The following is a 17,931-nucleotide window of genomic DNA, read 5'->3' as shown; positions in this document are numbered from 1 at the left end:
TATGGGAGTGTTGGGGAGCGGGAGTTCAGAGAAAACCCATTAACACTCTCACGGGGGTCTTGGGTGATGCCAAAATGACTCTAGGGTCAATTGTGGTGGTGGGAGGTGGGCTAATGCTGAAGGAGGGGAGCCACCAATTGGTGCTATTGCTTGGTGCCACCTGTAACCCAATGTGAAAACATGCACTCCTTCCCCCATCACCACCCCCACCACCATAGTGCCTGCCTTGGGCAGAGTATAATTGTCCTTGTGGGCTTCTGTGGCTGTAAGCTTTTATGGGAACAGAAGGCCTCACCTTTATCCTGTGGAGTAGTTGATGGGTTTGAATTTCTGACCTGGAAATTCACAGCACAATACATACGCCACTATGCCACAAAGGTTCCTCCCCTTCGTCCCTCTCCCCCCCCCAACCATAATAACAGGCTCATAATTAACATAAGTATTGGCATTTTCTAGCAGGAGAGTCCATGTGGAACACTTTAATGAAACACAACCACTTTAGGATAATTAAAGTAAGCAAGTCTAGAACCTATGTTTTTACGGAGGATAGTTTCTTAGAAAATGACACTCATGTTGCTTTCATAGCTTGACATGCTCCTCTGTGTGAGAAGAAACTGTCCTTTAGAGAACTCACCTTTTCTTCTGAGCCTGGGGTTGCAACTGATGCAAAGAGGAGGCAGCAAGACAACCTTTGGGAATTTAGACCTCTCCTTGCTGGGCCTGAGGAGCCCTGGTGCTGCTGTGAGTTAGGTCTTGGGCTCCAAACTGGAACTGCAAGGTCAGTGGTTTACATCCATTGGCTGCTCTCGGGGAGAAAGATGAGGCTCTTTTACCTACAAAGATTTACAGTTTCAGAAGCTCTGTCTAGAATCGCAAGTATGAGAACTGACTCCTTGGCTGTGGGTTTGGTTGGATTGTATTTTCACTGTTGTGCCTTTGCTTCTAAATTACTTATATTGCTGACTTCTATGAAAGGATTGGTATTAGTTAAAATTTAGTTATATTTGAGTTTCAAGCCCAGACTCTGTTTCCATACACAGCCTTGTATGAAGACTTCCCTTTTGGAAAGGACACAGGGATTTCTCAGAATACTTTATATCCCCCATAATTTTACTATAGGGTATAACATATTCTGATCTATTTTATGGAAAAGGAGCCTTGGTGGTGTAATTAATTACATATTTGGGCTGCTGTCTACAAGGTCACCAGTTTGATCCCACCAGCTGCTCCTAAGGAGAAATGAGAGACTTACAACTGCCATAAAGATGTATCGCTTGGAAAACCCTAGGAGGCAAAAGTTATCTTCTTTCCTGGAGGGTCACTGTGAGTTGGAATTGACTCGATACCAGCGCGTTTGGTTTGCATTTTGGATCTTGGGGCAAGAGCAATCACGGTACCGTGATGTTTCATATCGAGTGCCCTCAGCGAATGCCCAGAGACCTGCTATGGGAGTGTCCCCCGAGTCTCAGTAGTTGTTTGACCTCCATCTGTACTTGGAAGGAGAAAATTTCTTTCCCAACACTGCAACCTAGCAGAGTTCTGTATTTTTGTGGTTCTTCCTGACCTACTTCACTAATGCTTCATGGTGGATTAAACAAACTTGGCTCACAAGTCTAAGCATGATGGAGCAAGCTTTATTAACTTTTAATGAGGAAGGAATTCAGAGGAAAAAGATGTATTAACTAAAATAAGTGTATTTGAGGGATTTTTCCTACAGGCAAGGGATGAGATAGATTGGATATGGTATACTAGAGGAAGAGGAGCTAAAGACAATTCTAAGATGTCTATCTTGGATATGGAAAGATGGAACAGTGAACTGGGAATGACTCTAGACGAAGGATGCTTAGTTCTATGTATGTGTACTCAAGACACCTATTAGACATTCAAAGAGAGATATCAAATTGGTACTTGAGTATGTGAACCTTAAATTTAGGGAATAGGCTGAAGATATAAATTTAGGATTGGCAGTGAGTAGATAAAATTCGCAAAAGGTCAAGCATGGGCCTCCTAGCTGGAAGAGTGATAGTTCAAACTCACTGAGCGGTGTCTCAGGAGGCAGACCTGTCAATCTGCCTCCAGAAGGTCACAAACCTCTATGAAATAATTCGATCTGCACACATGAACTCTCCATGATTCAGAATCAACTCAAAGACATCTAACGACAACAAAAACAGTGAGTAAAGCCATGAGCTTGCATGAGCGTAACACAATTTGAATGGTAAAGAGAAGCAGCCCAGGAAAGAGTGTGGGAAACTTTAACGTTGCACGACAAGAGGAAGAACCAGTAAAAGGAACAAGAAACTGTGGTTCTCAACCTGTGGGTCATGATCCCTTTGGCAGTCGAATGACCCTTTCAGAGGGGCCACCCAATTTATAACAGTAGCAAAATTACAGTTATGAAGTAGCAACCCAAATAATTTTATGGTTGGGGGGGGGTCACCACAACATTAAGAAGTGTATTGAGGGTCACGGCATTAGGAAGGTTGAGAACCACTGCGCTACAGAGAAGCAGTCCATGGGCAGGAAGAAGACCACTTGACTATGGTGTCCTGAAAGCCAGGTGAACGCAAGGTTTCAAGGAGGGTGATCAGGTATGCCAAAGCTGACGATGGATAAGTAATGTGATTTATTGAGTCTTTATTTGGATTAATTAGTGCTTATCTAAAATTTGCTGTTTACATATTTAAAATATCTTAGGCATTAATTAAAATCAAGCATGTTCCCACTAATGAGAATAGGGTATTATTTTGTTATTATTTCAAGCTGGTGGAGTGGAAATATCAGTGGGAACTCACATTAGTTTGGATCTTTTACATGATGGACCATTAGCTTGGTATATTTAGGTTCAACAGTAATTATGTTGTAGACACTGTTTATTTGAGTTAGATAAAAAAAATCAGTATTTAAAATTAAGAAGTCAATTATAAGCATACCCTTTGAAATTTTATATAAATTACAGGCAATTTATTCCCATAGGAGTGCTATATGTAGAAGATGCTTGCTATTTATACATATACAGCAATGTTCCTCTGATTCTCTGATTATTTCTTTGCCCCTTGTATATTCTGAAAAAGAATTATTCATTTGAAAGTGTGTGGAATTCATAAAGCAAACAGGACCTTGAATCAGTTTCTAGGATCTCACACAGTCCAAAGTTTCTAAGAATAATGCTTTTATGCCAATGTTGTATATAAAACTAATTTGGACTAGGATGGGGTTTTAGTGCCCTTAAAATACACTGGATTAACCCAGTTGTTATCTCTCTTAAGTAAAAGGCAGCTGAGCTTTTTAGAACCTATAGGTCTGGCGCAAAAGTTAGATTATAAAACTCTAACTCATAATCATTCATTTCATAGAGCAATAGAATTGAATGTGTTTTAGGTTTAAGGGTGAGGGAAATGAATATTAGGTTAAGAGCCATGAAAATCAGCACTCTTTTACATCGCTTAAATAGACTGCTATCCTTGATTCAATGTAGGCATTCACTCAGTTCCATTTCTTTACATTTAGTAGTAATTAAAAGATAGACACCTTTTCCTACCAAGTTAATAATTTTTAAGAGCTTATAATTAAAAAAATTAAATTGCATACCTACTAATTTTCACTACCAATTTCAAGGAGACTAGCAATCACCCATATCCATCCATACTTGCTCTAATATTTAATAGAGAAAGCATGAGAACACATTAAGCTAGAGAAGTCTTTTGACTTCTGTAATCTTATGTTTCAAATTGATTCTAAAATTGTGCAGAATATCTGAGAATTTTAGATCAGAAAGTTCCTTCTTTCCTATTATCCTTTGGCATTCATATATTTTAAACAGCAATTTATTTGGGAATATTGTAGAAAGTTTGCCTCATTAAAGGAATTTTCTTCACAATTGAAACTAATGGCGCGTGAGTTTTGTCAAAATTGCTGGAGAATGAAAGCTGATTATCTGGTTAAAGTAGGTCAAAGTAAATTTGTAGTCTTCTGTCTTGGAATAAGATAGGAACCTTAAAGGTGTGTACTTGAGAGAAGAATTAGCCAAACTGAATTGGTAATGTGATTAGAAATGGGTTGGTGTGTAATGCCAGCATTTGAGATTCCAGAAAAGAATCCCACGGGTTTATTTCTTCACATAAAGTTTGTATCAGCTTGGCTGGGGCAGGATTCTCAGTGGTTTGGGAGTTAAGACCTAGTAACCCCCCAGGATGTCTACCAACTCCAAGCAGTTCCCAGAATCTTCGGGAGAAGGCTATGCGCAAACCCAGGCCTCATAAGCTATGACCTGATTGACAGGCTCGACTCCACCCCTTCACTCTTAATTCTCTCAAATTGACAAGCGATTATATAACTACCACACATATACAGAGTTTAAAATTCTGCAGTGAAACTTTTTGAGAGATGTGGGGTTTTGCTGTTGTTGTTATTGTACAGGCTTTTCTTTTTAAATTCCCTATTCAATTTTTTTCCTTTGTGATGGGTCTGTTCAAATGGTCTGTTCAGGCAGTGTGTTTCTAGAAATTTGTTCCCTTTTCACCTAGGTTTTACATTTTTTGGAGTACAAACTTTCAGAATATTATTATGATTCATTGATCTTACTTGGCTGTGTTGTAATGTTATCCACCACTTTTCTTATTTTGATTCCTTGCATTTTTTTCATTATTTCCCTTTATCAATTTTGCCAGTGCCCCTTTGATTTTTTTCTCTGAAAACTAACTGCATCTTGTTTCTTCTGCCTGTTATTTTTCTGTCCCACTTATTTTTGTTTTATTCTTTATTATTTTTTCTGATGACTGTCGCTTTCTTTGGTTGCTTTCTTTTTTTAGGGCTAAGATATTGATTTTGGCTCCTTCTTTTTCAATGTACACATTTATTTCTATACATTTACCTGGGATCATTGGTTTTATATGTACACATTTTTTATATGTGTGCTTTTATTCTTACTTGATGATAGTCATATTTTTTAAAATTAAGTGTGAATTAGGTGGGGGGGTTTACTTTTCAGATAATCAATTTTGTATTAAACAATCTACAGAACTTATCAAGCATTTAATACAATTTAATAATTCAATCCTATTATGAAGAGTTGTAGAATCACCACCACAATCAATTTTAGAACATTTTTTCTTCCATGTACTCATTATTATTAACTCCCCATTTCTTTCAACTCCATCTGTCATACCCACAAGAAACCATTGATCTAGTTACTGTCTCTATATATTTGCCTATCCATGTATAAAAAACCCCATACAAACAACAAAAAAACTAAAATCAATAGCAAAAATATATCATGTGTGTATATATATATATCATATACAATAACAATACTAAAGACCTCAATTAAAAAGAATGGAGAAAATATTAAAAACTAGAACAAATTTATAGTGAGTCAAAAGAGAGATCAAATGTTAAGGTGTTTCCTCTCATCTTTGGTTTCTCTTCTTCTTGTGGATTACCATCTTCTGTTTTACCAAATTTAAGAACTGTCTACCTATTAGCCTACTGTTTTATTTTCCCTCCCACACAGTTTATTTTCCCCATCCCCCAAAGTCTACTTCCTCAATATGTAAATCTTTGTCTTGTTATTTTCTTCTTTATACAGTATTTGTGATCATTTGTGGTAGCGCCATATTGCTTTCCATAATGGTTGCACATTTCTACAATGCCACCAGAAGTGTACTCTAATCTCTCTTCCTTCTTCATCATTTGCTATTTTTTTCTTTTTGTGAACTTTGCTGTCTTTGTCAGTGTTGTTTAAAATTGCGTCTCTCAGATGGCTAGTGATCATGAGCAAATCTTCATATTTTTATTGGCCATATGGATGTTGTCTTTGGTGAATTGTCTGTTTATGTCCTTTACCTATTAAAAAAATAAATCAGTCATCTTTTTTGTTGAACTGTTAGATTTTAAAAATAGATTTTAGGAAACTCCAGACCAATATCCCTAATGAATATCGATGCAAAAATTCTAAAGAAAATCCTGACTGATCAAGTGGGATTCATATCAATACTGCAAGAATAAAGCAAGGAGACATCGGTCAGTGAAAGACAGGAAAAAAACTAATTTATAAATTATCAAGGGTTCATGAGGGTGGAAGTTGGTGGAGAGAGGGGGAAAATGAGGATCTGTTATCAAGGACTCAAGTAGATACAAAATGTTTTGAAAATGATGATGGCAATATATGTACAAATGTGATTGACACAATGCATATATGTATGGATTGTGATAAGAGCTATAAGAACCTCTAATAAAATGACTTTTAAAAAAGAGTATAATGCTCAAAATAAACGTTCTTTATTAGTTAAAAAAAGAAAAGAATCGATTGATGCAAAAGAAATTTCATTTGATAAAATCCAATATCCATTCTGGATAAAAACACTCAAGAAAATAGGAATAGAAAGGACATTTCTCAGCAAAATAAAAATGACATGGACTTTGGGGAAGATGGCTATGGAGTAACACACACCAGAGGGACTGCAGAATTCAGCCCAGGAGAGTTGCTTAGAGGGAAATTCAACACTGCTAGAATGCAGGAGGAGCATCATAAAGATACCCACACACCCACAAGGTTTTGATGGGCTCGGGGCTTTTGGCTTACCACAGTGGAGGGTTGCTAGGGCTCTACCTTAGCCCCGCCATTGTCTCTGCCGGAGTCGGGACCATTTGGTGCCTGTAAGGGGGATTAATCTCAATACAGCCATAGTTTTCCCTGCCTGCCTTGGGTCAGGGACTAAACCATTGTAGCCCCAGAGGTAAGGATCAAGGTTCAGCTACATTGCTACTTTTGTTTCCTTCACTTCTCTCTATCCCCCACAGTCTTGAATGGCTGTGAAGGGGCTTTTTCTTAGCACAGCGACAGTTTACAGCCACCTCAGGGCAGGGACTAAACTCCTGTAGCTCCACAGGCAGGGGTTGGAACTCAGCTACATTTTTACTTTTGTTTCCCTCTCTTCTCTATATTCTCTCACAGTCTCAGCAGGGTTATGTTTTAATTTTTTTCTCCTCTTTGTCTCTTTCCTGTTCTCTCATACTCAACTGTTGACCTCCAGACCACTACCCTTAGCCTAGGGCATTTAAGCCTGTGCCACACCCAGCTAGGTGAGCTCCACCCTGTGCAACTAGCCTAAGGTTGGTGAAAGCCCTGCCGACCTCCACCAGGGATACTCCGCTGGGGAAGTTGTGCCTGGGGCCTAAGGCAGCCCAGTCAATGCTCCTCAACGTTCCAAGAAGCTGCAGGAACCTCTGCCCAACATCCACAACACCAAGTCAGGAAACCCATAAGACTTCTGGCTGCACTCCCCTGAGAGGGAAGCCACAGGAGGATAAAGTGGTAGGTTAATTCCAGAGTGAAATTAACTATAGGCAGTTCAAAGAAGAATTCCTATAAGTGTCCCAGAAAGAGCCACTGCTTCTTCGACTCCCTGGAAAATGGCACCCGGCTCGTCTAAAACAATGCAATGCAAACAGCCAACAGCCTAACGACCTCAATGAAAAAACAGGAGACACAAAAGGCAATGGCAGTAGATATCCAGAACATAATGACATGCATAGAAGAAGCAGATATTGAGCTGCCACAGAGAAAAAAATTTCCAGAATGATGCTTGGAGTCATGCAGCATCTGAAGGAAACAATACAGTAAAAGGCTGAAATGAAAAAGGAGATAAAGGCCATACACTGAAGGGAAATACAGGAGCTTGGGGAGGAGATAACAAAAACCAGTAACAGAAACATAGACCTTGTGAATCGACTGGAGGAAGCAGAGAACCACATCAGTGACTTGGAGGACAGCCAAGCAGACTTTAACAAATGCGAACAAAAATATAATATCATCAGAGAAGCTGAAGAATAGCTAAGAGCTATGTCTGATGCTATGAAGCAGAATAACAAAATTATTGGCTTACCAGAGGAAGACAGAACAAAGAATTCATCTGCAACAATAGGGAAAGAACTCTTGGAGGAAAACTTTCCCAGCTTAATGAATGAAAACCAGGCAACCATGCAGGAGGCTGAAAGAACACCAGCAAGATTGAACCCCAAGAGGAAGTCACCAAGGCACATAATAGTTAAACTATCCAACTTTGAGGCAAAGGAGAAAATCACGAGAGCAACAAGGGAAAAACAAGCAATCATATATAAAGGTTCCCAATAAGAATATACTCAGACCTATCAGCAGTAACTATGAAGAAGAAGACAGAGTAGAGTAACATATTCCAAAAATTGAAGGAAAACAACACAAACCCAAGAATACTCTACCCAGCCAAATGATTGAATAAGATAGATGGAGAAGTAAGATCTTCCCCGGAAAAGGAAAGTATGTACAGCCACTATGGAAATCAATTGGGTGATATCTAAAACAGATGGAAATCAAGTTACCACACGTCCCAGCAATCCCCCTACTGAGCGTATACCCAGAAGGGGCAAGAAACAAACCATGCCAGACATCTGTGCTCCAATATTAATTGGAGCACATTTCACTATTGCAAGGAGCTAGAAACACCCAAATTTCTATCAACTAATGAGTGGATTAAAAAGCTGTGCTATATACATACAATGGAGTAGTATGCACCGCTAAAAAGCAGTGGTGAATGTATGAAGCACATCGCTGCATGCGAAGAACTGGAGGAAATCATGCTAAGGGAAGTAGGCCACGTGCAAAAGGACAAGTACAACATGAGTCTGCTCAGGTAAGTTAAAAAAAATGCAAAAGGGGCATAGGGAAAAAGCCACTGTATACAAACATTTCTGGGGTGCGGACCAGATAATATGGCAGGGACCAGTCAGAATACAGGATACCTATGGTAGAAAACTAAAAAGGAGGTAGGGAAAGGGGAAAAAATTAAAAAGAAATGGGTAGTGGGGGCACAGGGCACTAACCTTCCCAAGGGGAGGGTATTTCTTTTATCTGCAAAGGGAAAGAGGGTCCAGACTTCAACCCAGTGCTCCAAGATGTGAACGTAACATACCAGTGTGGAGTAGGGAACCAGTAGAGAGGTCTAAGGGGACGGCCCCAATCCTAACTACTACGTGGACACCTGCCCCTCTACCCAGAAGAATTTATTTCAAAGGATGGCACTGAAGCTGCATCTCTGGGAGAGAGATATATCTGATTGGAGCACATGGGAGCAGATGAAGGGGGAGGAGTAGAGAGTGGAGCACATCCTGGCACACCAAGCCTTGAGGATGATGTTCCCCATTAGAACAGCCCACATGTGGATAGAGAGGACCACAGGGAGAACTACATGGTCAGCCCCACTATGAGACATGACATCCCTCAATGACCCATAGTCCTACAGGGGACAACTCTGGAGACACAATGTGGGAATTGTGCCCAATCTGATCCCACCACACAAAGGCAAAACACTAAGGTGCAACAGAAGAGCAAGGCAATGGATCGGTGTGGTCCCCAGGGAAGGCTGAAGGTAGACTTTGGGGCCTGGACTTGGTGGCCCAACAGACTGGACTGGAAAACACACCGAAAGCCAACAAATAGTCCTTGAACTAACTACAAGCTTTTCTTCCTTGTGTTTTTTTTTTTGTGTGTGTTTGTCATTAGTTTAATGTTGTTCTTGTTTTGTTGTATATTGTTGCTTGGTTTTTCTTTGTCTTGATTTTGTGCATGTTATTATGTCCACATGTCTGGCTAAATAAGATAGGCTCTATGAACAATCTTGAGGAGAAAACAATGGGACCGACAGTTCTAGGGGGACATGGGAGAGAGGGAGTGAGGGGAAAAGTAGTGGTGAGAACAAACCCAGGGACAAGGGAACAACAAGTGATCCTAATAGGTGGTAAGGAGGGTGTGGGTGGCCTGTTAGCATGTGATCAAGGATAATATAACCAAGACGAATTTCTGAAACCCAAATGAAGACTGAACATGATAGTGGGGCAACAGGAAAGTCAAAGGAAATAGAGGAAAGAGCTAGGAGTCAAAGGGCATTTATATAGGTCTAAATAAAGGCACATACATAGGCAAATATATTTATATATGAGTATAGGGAAATAGATCTATGTGCAAGTATTTATAAGTTTAGTATTAAAGTAGCATAAGTACATTGGGTCTCCACTCAAGTACTCCCTCAATACAGGAATACTTTCTTCTATCAAATTGGAATTCTATAATGCTCACCTTCTCGACATCACCACTGAAGACAAAGCGGGTGAGTAAGCAAATGTGGTGAAGTAAGCTGATGGTGCTGGGCTATCAAAAGATATATTGTCTGGGGTCTTTAAGGCTTGAAGGTTAAAAAAAAGCGGCCATCTAGCTCAGAAGCAACAAAGTCCACATGGAAGAAGCACACTTGCCTGTGTGATCACGAGGCACTGAAGGCACCAGTTATCTGGCATCAAAGAACAAAAAATCATATTTTTGTGTGCTCACATCCCTGATACAATCGCTGAAGACAAATAGGTGAATAAGCAAATGTGGTGAAGAAAGCTGAGATGGTGCTTGGCTATCAAAAGATATAGCATCCGGGTCTTAAAGGCTTGAAGGCTAACAAGCAGCCATCTAGCTCAGAAGCAACAAAGCACACATGGAAGAAGCACACCAGCCTGTGTGATCACGAGGTGTTGAAGGGATCAGGTATCAGGCATCATCAGAACAAAAATCTCATCATAGTGAATGGGGTGGGGAGTGTGGAGTAGAGACCCAAAGCCCATTTGTAGGCCACTGGACATCCCCTTACAGAAGGGTTTCAGGTAGGAGATGAGCCAGTCAGGGTGTGATGTAGCAACGATGAAGCATACAACTTTCCTCTGGTTCCTAAATGCTTCCTCCTTCCCCACTATCATGATCCCAATTCTACCTTACAAATCTGGCTAGACCAGAGGATGTACATTGGTACAGATAGGGGCTGGAAACACAGGGAATCCAGGGCAGATGATCCCTTCAGAACCAGTGATGTAAGTGGTGATACTGGGAGGGTAGAGGGAGGACAGGTTGGAAAAGGGGAACCAATTACAAGGATCTACATGTGATCTCCTCCCTGGAGGATGGATAACAGAAAAGTGGGTGAAGGGAGATATCAGATGGGGCAAGATATGACAAAATAACAACTTATGAATTATCAAGGGTTCACGAGGAAGGGGTGGATTGGGGAGGGAGGGGAAAATTGAGGAGCTGATGCCAGGGGTTTAGGTGGAGAGTAAATGTCTTGAGAATGATGAGGGCAATGAATGTACAAATGTGCTTTATGCAATTGATGTATATGGATTGTGATAAGTGCTGTATGTGCCCCTAATAAAATGATTTAAAAATAATAAAGGTGATATACAAAAAATTAAGGGCCATCACCTACTTGGGGGTGGGGATGTGGGCAGGGGAATAATTCTCCATGTGAATGAGAAGATGAATACTCTTTATCAATACTCTTATTCAACATTGTGCTGAAATTAAAAACAAATAAAAGTAATCCCAATTGGCAAAGAAAAAGTAAAACTCTCCTATTTTCGGATTATATGATGTTTTTTATATGTAGAAAACCCAAAGACATAAAAAAAAGCTATTAGTAACAATTGAAAAAATCAGAATATGAGTTCCTACATACCAAGGAAGCGAGTTTTGAAAAAGAGATCAAGAAAGCAATGCATTTACAATAAGCAATGTTTTACACCAGGGTGGCTCATTACAAGTTGGAATCAACTCAGTGGCAATGAATTTAGTTTGGTTTTGAGAGTTGTGATCAGAGTAGAGGTTTAGTATTTCTTTGATCTATTTTTTAAAAATGTATTGAGGCTTGCTTTGTGACTTGAAATACAGACTATTCTGGAGAATGATCCACGAATGTTGGTGTGTACTGTGTAGTGGTTGAGTGGAGTGTTGGGTGAAGTTGGTTGATTGTGTTATTTAGTACTTCAGTATCTTTGTTGAGTTTCTTTACAGTGGTCTACTACAGATGAAGTAACCACAAATTAGTCCATGCTTACCTTGCTTACCAGATCCTCTGTCTCTGACAGAAATTTAAAATTCGAAATGTTTTTATTCTGTAGGAAGGTGCTTTGAGGTTGCGAGAGAGACGGGTTCTAGCGATATCTAGATACTGAAACTTTAATGTGATGAAAAACCATGAAATTATTCACCATGGATTAGTAAGTATTCAAAGAGAAATAATAATAATAATAATCCTGTGCTTCCCTTTTTTACTGGGCCACCCCAAACTGACTAGTGAGCAAGCCTAGCTCCTGGCCTCTTCCACCAGACACACACCCTCACCCACATTTTTCAAAATGAAGAATAGTGGAAGCATACTTCACTCCCCCACGAAGCTGGGGACTTGAGTTCTGTTCATGGGCTTTCTGAAGTTCTGACCTCTCTAGCCTTCCTCGGTTCCTTGGCACGAGGTATGTCTGGCTTCCTTGTTCTTGCTCACATCCAGTAATTGCTGTAACCTTCTGTTCCCAGAGGGCATCTGAACCTGAATTCAGAGAGCATTGGCTGAACCCTCCTATGGGTGTTTTGGTGGGTTATGATAGTGACTTTTCTTATTCCAGGCTGGCAGCGTATTAGGTATGTGATAGATGGGGGCAAATCGCTCATCCACTCTTGATCTAGGCACCTAGAATTGAGATGGTAATACTTTGAGGTCTAACTGGAGATGGTCTTATTTGAAGGGGGCTGTGCATGGTAGCAGGTGAAAGGGAAACCCCAGTAGTTGATGAGTCACACATGGGCACACTGAGTTATGGGGTGAATCCCAGAGCCTTTGAAGTTCCATATCATCCAACAAGCACCCCAAACCCAAGGGGAGTAGGTTTTCATTAAAAAGGGAAGAAGTCAAGAGAGAGATTGTGGAACATAGGAAAACATTATCTATTTCAGTATATTTAAAACCAAACTCACTGCCCTGAAGTTGGCTCTGACTCACAGTGATCCTTCATGATCTGTAGTGATCTGGAGGACAGAGTAGAATAGCTCTTGGGGGTTTGGGAGACTAAGTCTCACAGGAGCAGAAAACCTCATCTTTCTCCCTAAATATACTGTGTTTTTGACCAATGACTTCAAAGTTTCATTTACCTCCTTGAGCCCTGGTGGCATCATAGTTGCACACCGGGCTGCTCTGAGGGAGGAAGACAGACTTTCTACTCCAAACAGTTAGTGTGTGAAACTCACTGTCCTATGGTCGCTGTGAGTCAGCACACTTGAAGGCAGTGCTTTCTAAATGATTGCTTACCAACCTCGGCTGGTTTCTCCTCTATTTCTCTAGCCAGCTATCTCTCCTGTGGTTCACAGCAGCTAAACATTTACTGCTTTGTGAAAATCTATGATCCTTTTGCCTCCAGTTTCATTTTTTAAAAGTGACAATCTCTTAGAAGTTATTACATGAAAAGCCCTCAGGCCCCTTTCATCTGTTTTGTCTTTACCCCTTGTTACTTGGGAGAGGGTGTCTTTCTTCTCAGCTAACGGGGCTCCCAAAGCCCTCCTGGCATACTGGCTGTACATTTATCTGCTAGATAGAAAGTCCATACCTACCAGAAACTCTGCAGGAGCAAGATGAGACTGTCTACTCTTGTAAACATTTAAAGTCTTAGAAATCCAAAGGGTAGTTCTACTCTGTCCAATAAGAGCAGTCCAAGTCAAGGTCAACTTGATGGCAAAGGGTTTAAGGTTTCCAAAAAAAATTTGTTAAAGTGTTTATCTCACTATTTGTAGCCTATACTTCATCCCTGCCAGCATTCCCAGGACGGAGCTTCATTTTCCTCCTGCTCCCCAGAAGTAGGACACAGGGAACAGAGGAGCACATTTCCTGGGACAAGATCTTTTGCGTGTGACCTTGGACAAACCTCTTAACTTCCTCTTGCCTCAATTCCCCTTCCTGAAAAATGAGGTAAATTAGTATATATTTCAGAGCACCATTGTTAACATTAATTGAGTCCACATTGGTCAGATTTGAAAAAGGATGACAGAAAATGTTGCTGTTAGTAACCGTTTGAGCCCCAATTCCTGGCCACCTTATTACAACAGAAGAGAATGTTGTCTGGCCTTGTGGTCTTTGTGATCACTGAAGGATTCCTTTGCTCTGTTAGTTCTCCACTCTAGACATCATCATGTCCTCTGCTAGCAATTGGTCTTTCTTGACACTGAGGCCAAAGTAAGAGATTGACCTTCCTTCTCCTCTGTTCTCAGGAACACTCGGGCGGTGCGTCTTCTAAAACTAATATTTGCTCAATCTTGTAGAGTCCGGGGTATCTTCAACATGATATCCCAGAACTTCAGTTTGAATGCATCAATTCTTTTTTCTTCTTTTTCATTATCTGACTTTCGTGTGCCTATGTGGTAAGTGAAAAGACCATGGCTTGGGCCAGGCACTCTTCAGTCAGCAAATGGGGTTTAAAAAACAATGCTAGTATTTTTAAAACTTTAAAAGAAGTAAACAAAAAGTTTTTTTGAGAAAGATTTTCCAATGTCATACACACACACATACACACACACACACACACACATTACAACTGCTGCTTGTGTGGCTGGTATAATAAGTGCTATATAGTTGTTAAATAAAATTAAAGACAGACAAACACCTTGTCTTCAATCATCAAATTTGTCCCTTCTTGGATTTTTTTTGGGCCTGGCAATAAATATTTTAACTTCATGTTTGTTTTGGACTGATGATGACAAATCATTTTCAAGTTTATGTCTTTTCCTTTAAATAGAGTTAAGCCACAAACAGGTATATCCAAGATATTTCATCTCACACCTACATGCTGCTGTGGGAATTCTCTAACTGATGTGACCACTAGGCGGGGCGGGAAGACTTTCTTAAGTAGCACCATCATGAGGCCTGGGGTGGTGGTGGTGGTGGTGGTGGTGGTGGGAATCAAGGAGGACAGGCTCTCACACCTGTCTCCATTCACATTTATCTGGGACCAGAGTGGGCAGGGGACCTCAGGTCACAGCTCTGGAAGCCGTCCCTCTAGATTAAAGATCAACAGTAAGAGAACCAGTTTCAGGGGGGCGCGTGTGTGTGTGTGTGTGTGTGTGTGTGTGTGTGTGTGTTAACTGCTCCTCCTGCCTTTAAGCCAGTCAGTCAAGGTGAAGACTTTTCACCTGCTTCCACAGGAAGCCCAGCCCACTGCCCTATGGCACCTGGCACCCTGCCTGAGGCTGGGAGAGGTGGCCATAGGGTGGGCCCCATACATCCAGACTAGTAGATTCACCTGTCATTTGATGGCTGCTCCTTCACAGGAAGGCGACCAGGTGATCTGTCACACACAAGGCTTCAGCAGCAGGTCTGGTCCTTTCCACCCAACATAATCAGGTGGGGTGGGAAGGAGGGCAGGGAAGTCATTCCGGGGCCCACTACAAAATTTAATTTTGATTAGAATAGAGTACCATCTCAAATCTTTCCTAGCCCCCCCAAAATAAAATCCCCATCCCCCACCCCCACCCCCACAAGCTGCAATTTCACTTATTTCAAGATCTATGTACATATAAGTTGTTTTCCATGGTGTTCCCCACCTTGTCTTTTATTTTTTTTAATGATTTTTCTTCGTCGTCTTTTTTTCTTTAAAATAAATTCAGTGTTCACATTTCTATAAAGAGTTAAACCCAATTTCTGGAAACCTGTCCTGGCGGGGGTGGGGTGGGCAGAGGCGAGAGCCGCTCCACCCTTCCCGGGCCCATGTCGCGTCCAGTCTGATGACCTTCCCTGATTTGCTTCGAGGTCTGAAAATAAAAAGGAAAAAAGCGGCAGCTTATGGAAGAGTGACGACCCGCCGGCTGACGCCGGGGCAGCAGCAAGCTTTGGAGAAAGCAGAGGGGAAGACTAGCTTACTGCAAAACCTTCTTTAAAAATGTCCATACGCTTCAGCGTGCGCAGGGAGAGCAAGAACTTGGAGATGTCCCGGCGTCCATGCGGCATTGGAGTCTTCCTGCGTCCACCTGCCGTCGGGGGCGGGGCTTCGGTGAGGAGTGGAGTCCTGGCTCATGGGTCCGAGGTGGGCGGAACCTCTCTGCTTTAGTCATCCCTGTTTGCTTCTTTCTGCTAAAACCTGTGCGGGGTGGTCTGGGACTGCGTGTAGGGGAAGCACAAATGCTCCGCTTGTATGCAAAAAAGGTACAAAAAAACAACATGGATATCAAAGTTTTGGTAATTTAAAGCTATCTGTACAAGCCCACCTTGGAAACCTGTGACAGATTATTTAAATACTACAGTGAAAGGCATCTCTCTATATATTTAAAAAACATCTGAAGTCATCCACTAAGATTTAAGTGTGTAAAAAGGGAAAAAAGAAAAAAAAAGGAGGGTGGTAGGCAAAAAAAAATAAGAATGCCGACTCCCTTTGAGGGCACTTTGTCCAGCGAGGGACCGGAGGGTTAATGCTTCAGCCACGGGTAGGCCTCGGTGGATGCCTTGCTGCCGTCCCTGAAGTCATACAGCACCAGGATGAGGTGCGGGACGCCATTGATGTCCTGCAGCTTCGTCTGGCAGTTCCCGCACTTGTGGCTGGTGAGTCGCCCGAGCCGGAGTGTCTCGCGGGTGGCATCCACTCAGTAGGTTTTGCTCATGGTGGAAATAGGACATGCAGCAGCCCGTGGCGGGGTCCTGCGCTTACACGGCCTCCCGCTTCTTGGCATCGGTGATCTCAATGAGGTCCCCGTGGTACTCCACCACAAACTCGCCCCTGGAGAACTGCTTGGTGGCAGTCACCCCCTGGTCTTTGCCATCGATGTGGTCAATCTTCATCCCTTCTTCTCTTCCACTGTCAATCAGCTCGTCCATTCTCCTCCTCTCTTCAGACTGCAGCTCTGTTTGGCTCTTAGTGGAACTCCTTCGGACAGGGTCGAAGTCTGTGAGTTTGCGGTTCCGTGGTGTTTTTCCTGAAGTTTTTTTCTTAGAGGACGGTTTGCCCTTGCCGGGCTTTTTCAGGGGGGCTTGGTGATGGCTCCGTTGGTGGAACCACCAGTCGAGGTGGGGGTTTGGGGAGGTTCTGCTGCTTCAGATTTTTGGTTTGGAAAAGGGACCAGTGGGCCTCTCTTGCTGTCTTTGACCTTCTGATCCTCGGAGTTCTCGGGGCTCCGGAGTTCGCTCCCAATGTTTCTCTTTTCGTCTCGTTTCCGGTAGATTCCGGCTAACGGTTTCCCCTGGCATTTGACTTCATGACGTGCAACTGAGTTCTCTTCCTGAAGTGGGCAGCACATTCCAAGGTCTCTCTACTTTGACAAAGTCTGGTTTTCTTTGTCCCCCAAGCCCCTTTCAGCTACAGTTGCATTTTTTAGCTCCCTCTCTAGCTAACTTCCGAGGGTGTTGTTTGCACACACGCTTTCTACTTCCTGTCTGCCCACTCCTCAATTCATAACATATGGTGTTCCTGGAGAGAGCTCTACAGGAGTATGATCATCGCAGCACGACGTCAGTAGTGGTTTTTAATTTTTTTTCTTTTTTTCTTTTTTAACATTTTATTAGGGGCTCATACAACACAATCCATACATATACATACATCAATTGTATAAAGCACATCCGTACATTCTTTGCCCTAATCATTTTCTTTTTTTTTTTTAACAATTTATTGGGGCTCATACAATTCTTATCACAGTTCATACATGTACATACATCAATTGTATAAAGCACATCTGTACAGTCTTTGCCCTAATCATTTTTTTCTCCTCTTTTCTTTTTTTACATTTTATTAGGGACTCATACAACTCTTATCACCATCCATACATATACATACATCAATTGTATAAAGCACATCCATACATTCCCTGCCCCAATCATTCTCAAAGCATTTGCTCTCCACTTAAGCCCTTTGCATCAGGTCCTCTTTTTTTCCCCTCCCTCCCCGCTCCCCCTCCCTCAGGTGCCCTTTGTAATTTATACATCGTTATTTTTTTACTCTGTTTGTTTACATCTCTTCTTTAGCCTGCTAAGTCCCTTGACACCGGAATGCCATTATTGTTTTTTCTTAGTGAATTGTCCAAAGATCGGCATCCACTTTCTGAGGACGGATTTG

At 41.7% G+C, this 17,931-nt stretch overlaps 1 pseudogene; it reads right to left on the bottom strand.

The window, feature by feature from the left end:
* Positions 1-16,294: 16,294 nt before the first annotated feature.
* Positions 16,295-17,119, bottom strand: LOC142449120 (N-lysine methyltransferase KMT5A pseudogene; annotated as a pseudogene).
* Between the last annotated feature and the right edge of the window lie 812 nt (positions 17,120-17,931).

The sequence above is a fragment of the Tenrec ecaudatus genome, chromosome 5 (assembly GCF_050624435.1).
Source record: "Tenrec ecaudatus isolate mTenEca1 chromosome 5, mTenEca1.hap1, whole genome shotgun sequence".
NCBI lineage: Eukaryota > Metazoa > Chordata > Mammalia > Afrosoricida > Tenrecidae > Tenrec > Tenrec ecaudatus.
The sequence above is the reverse complement of the archived record's forward strand: the minus strand, read 5'-3'. Positions and strand labels throughout refer to the sequence as shown.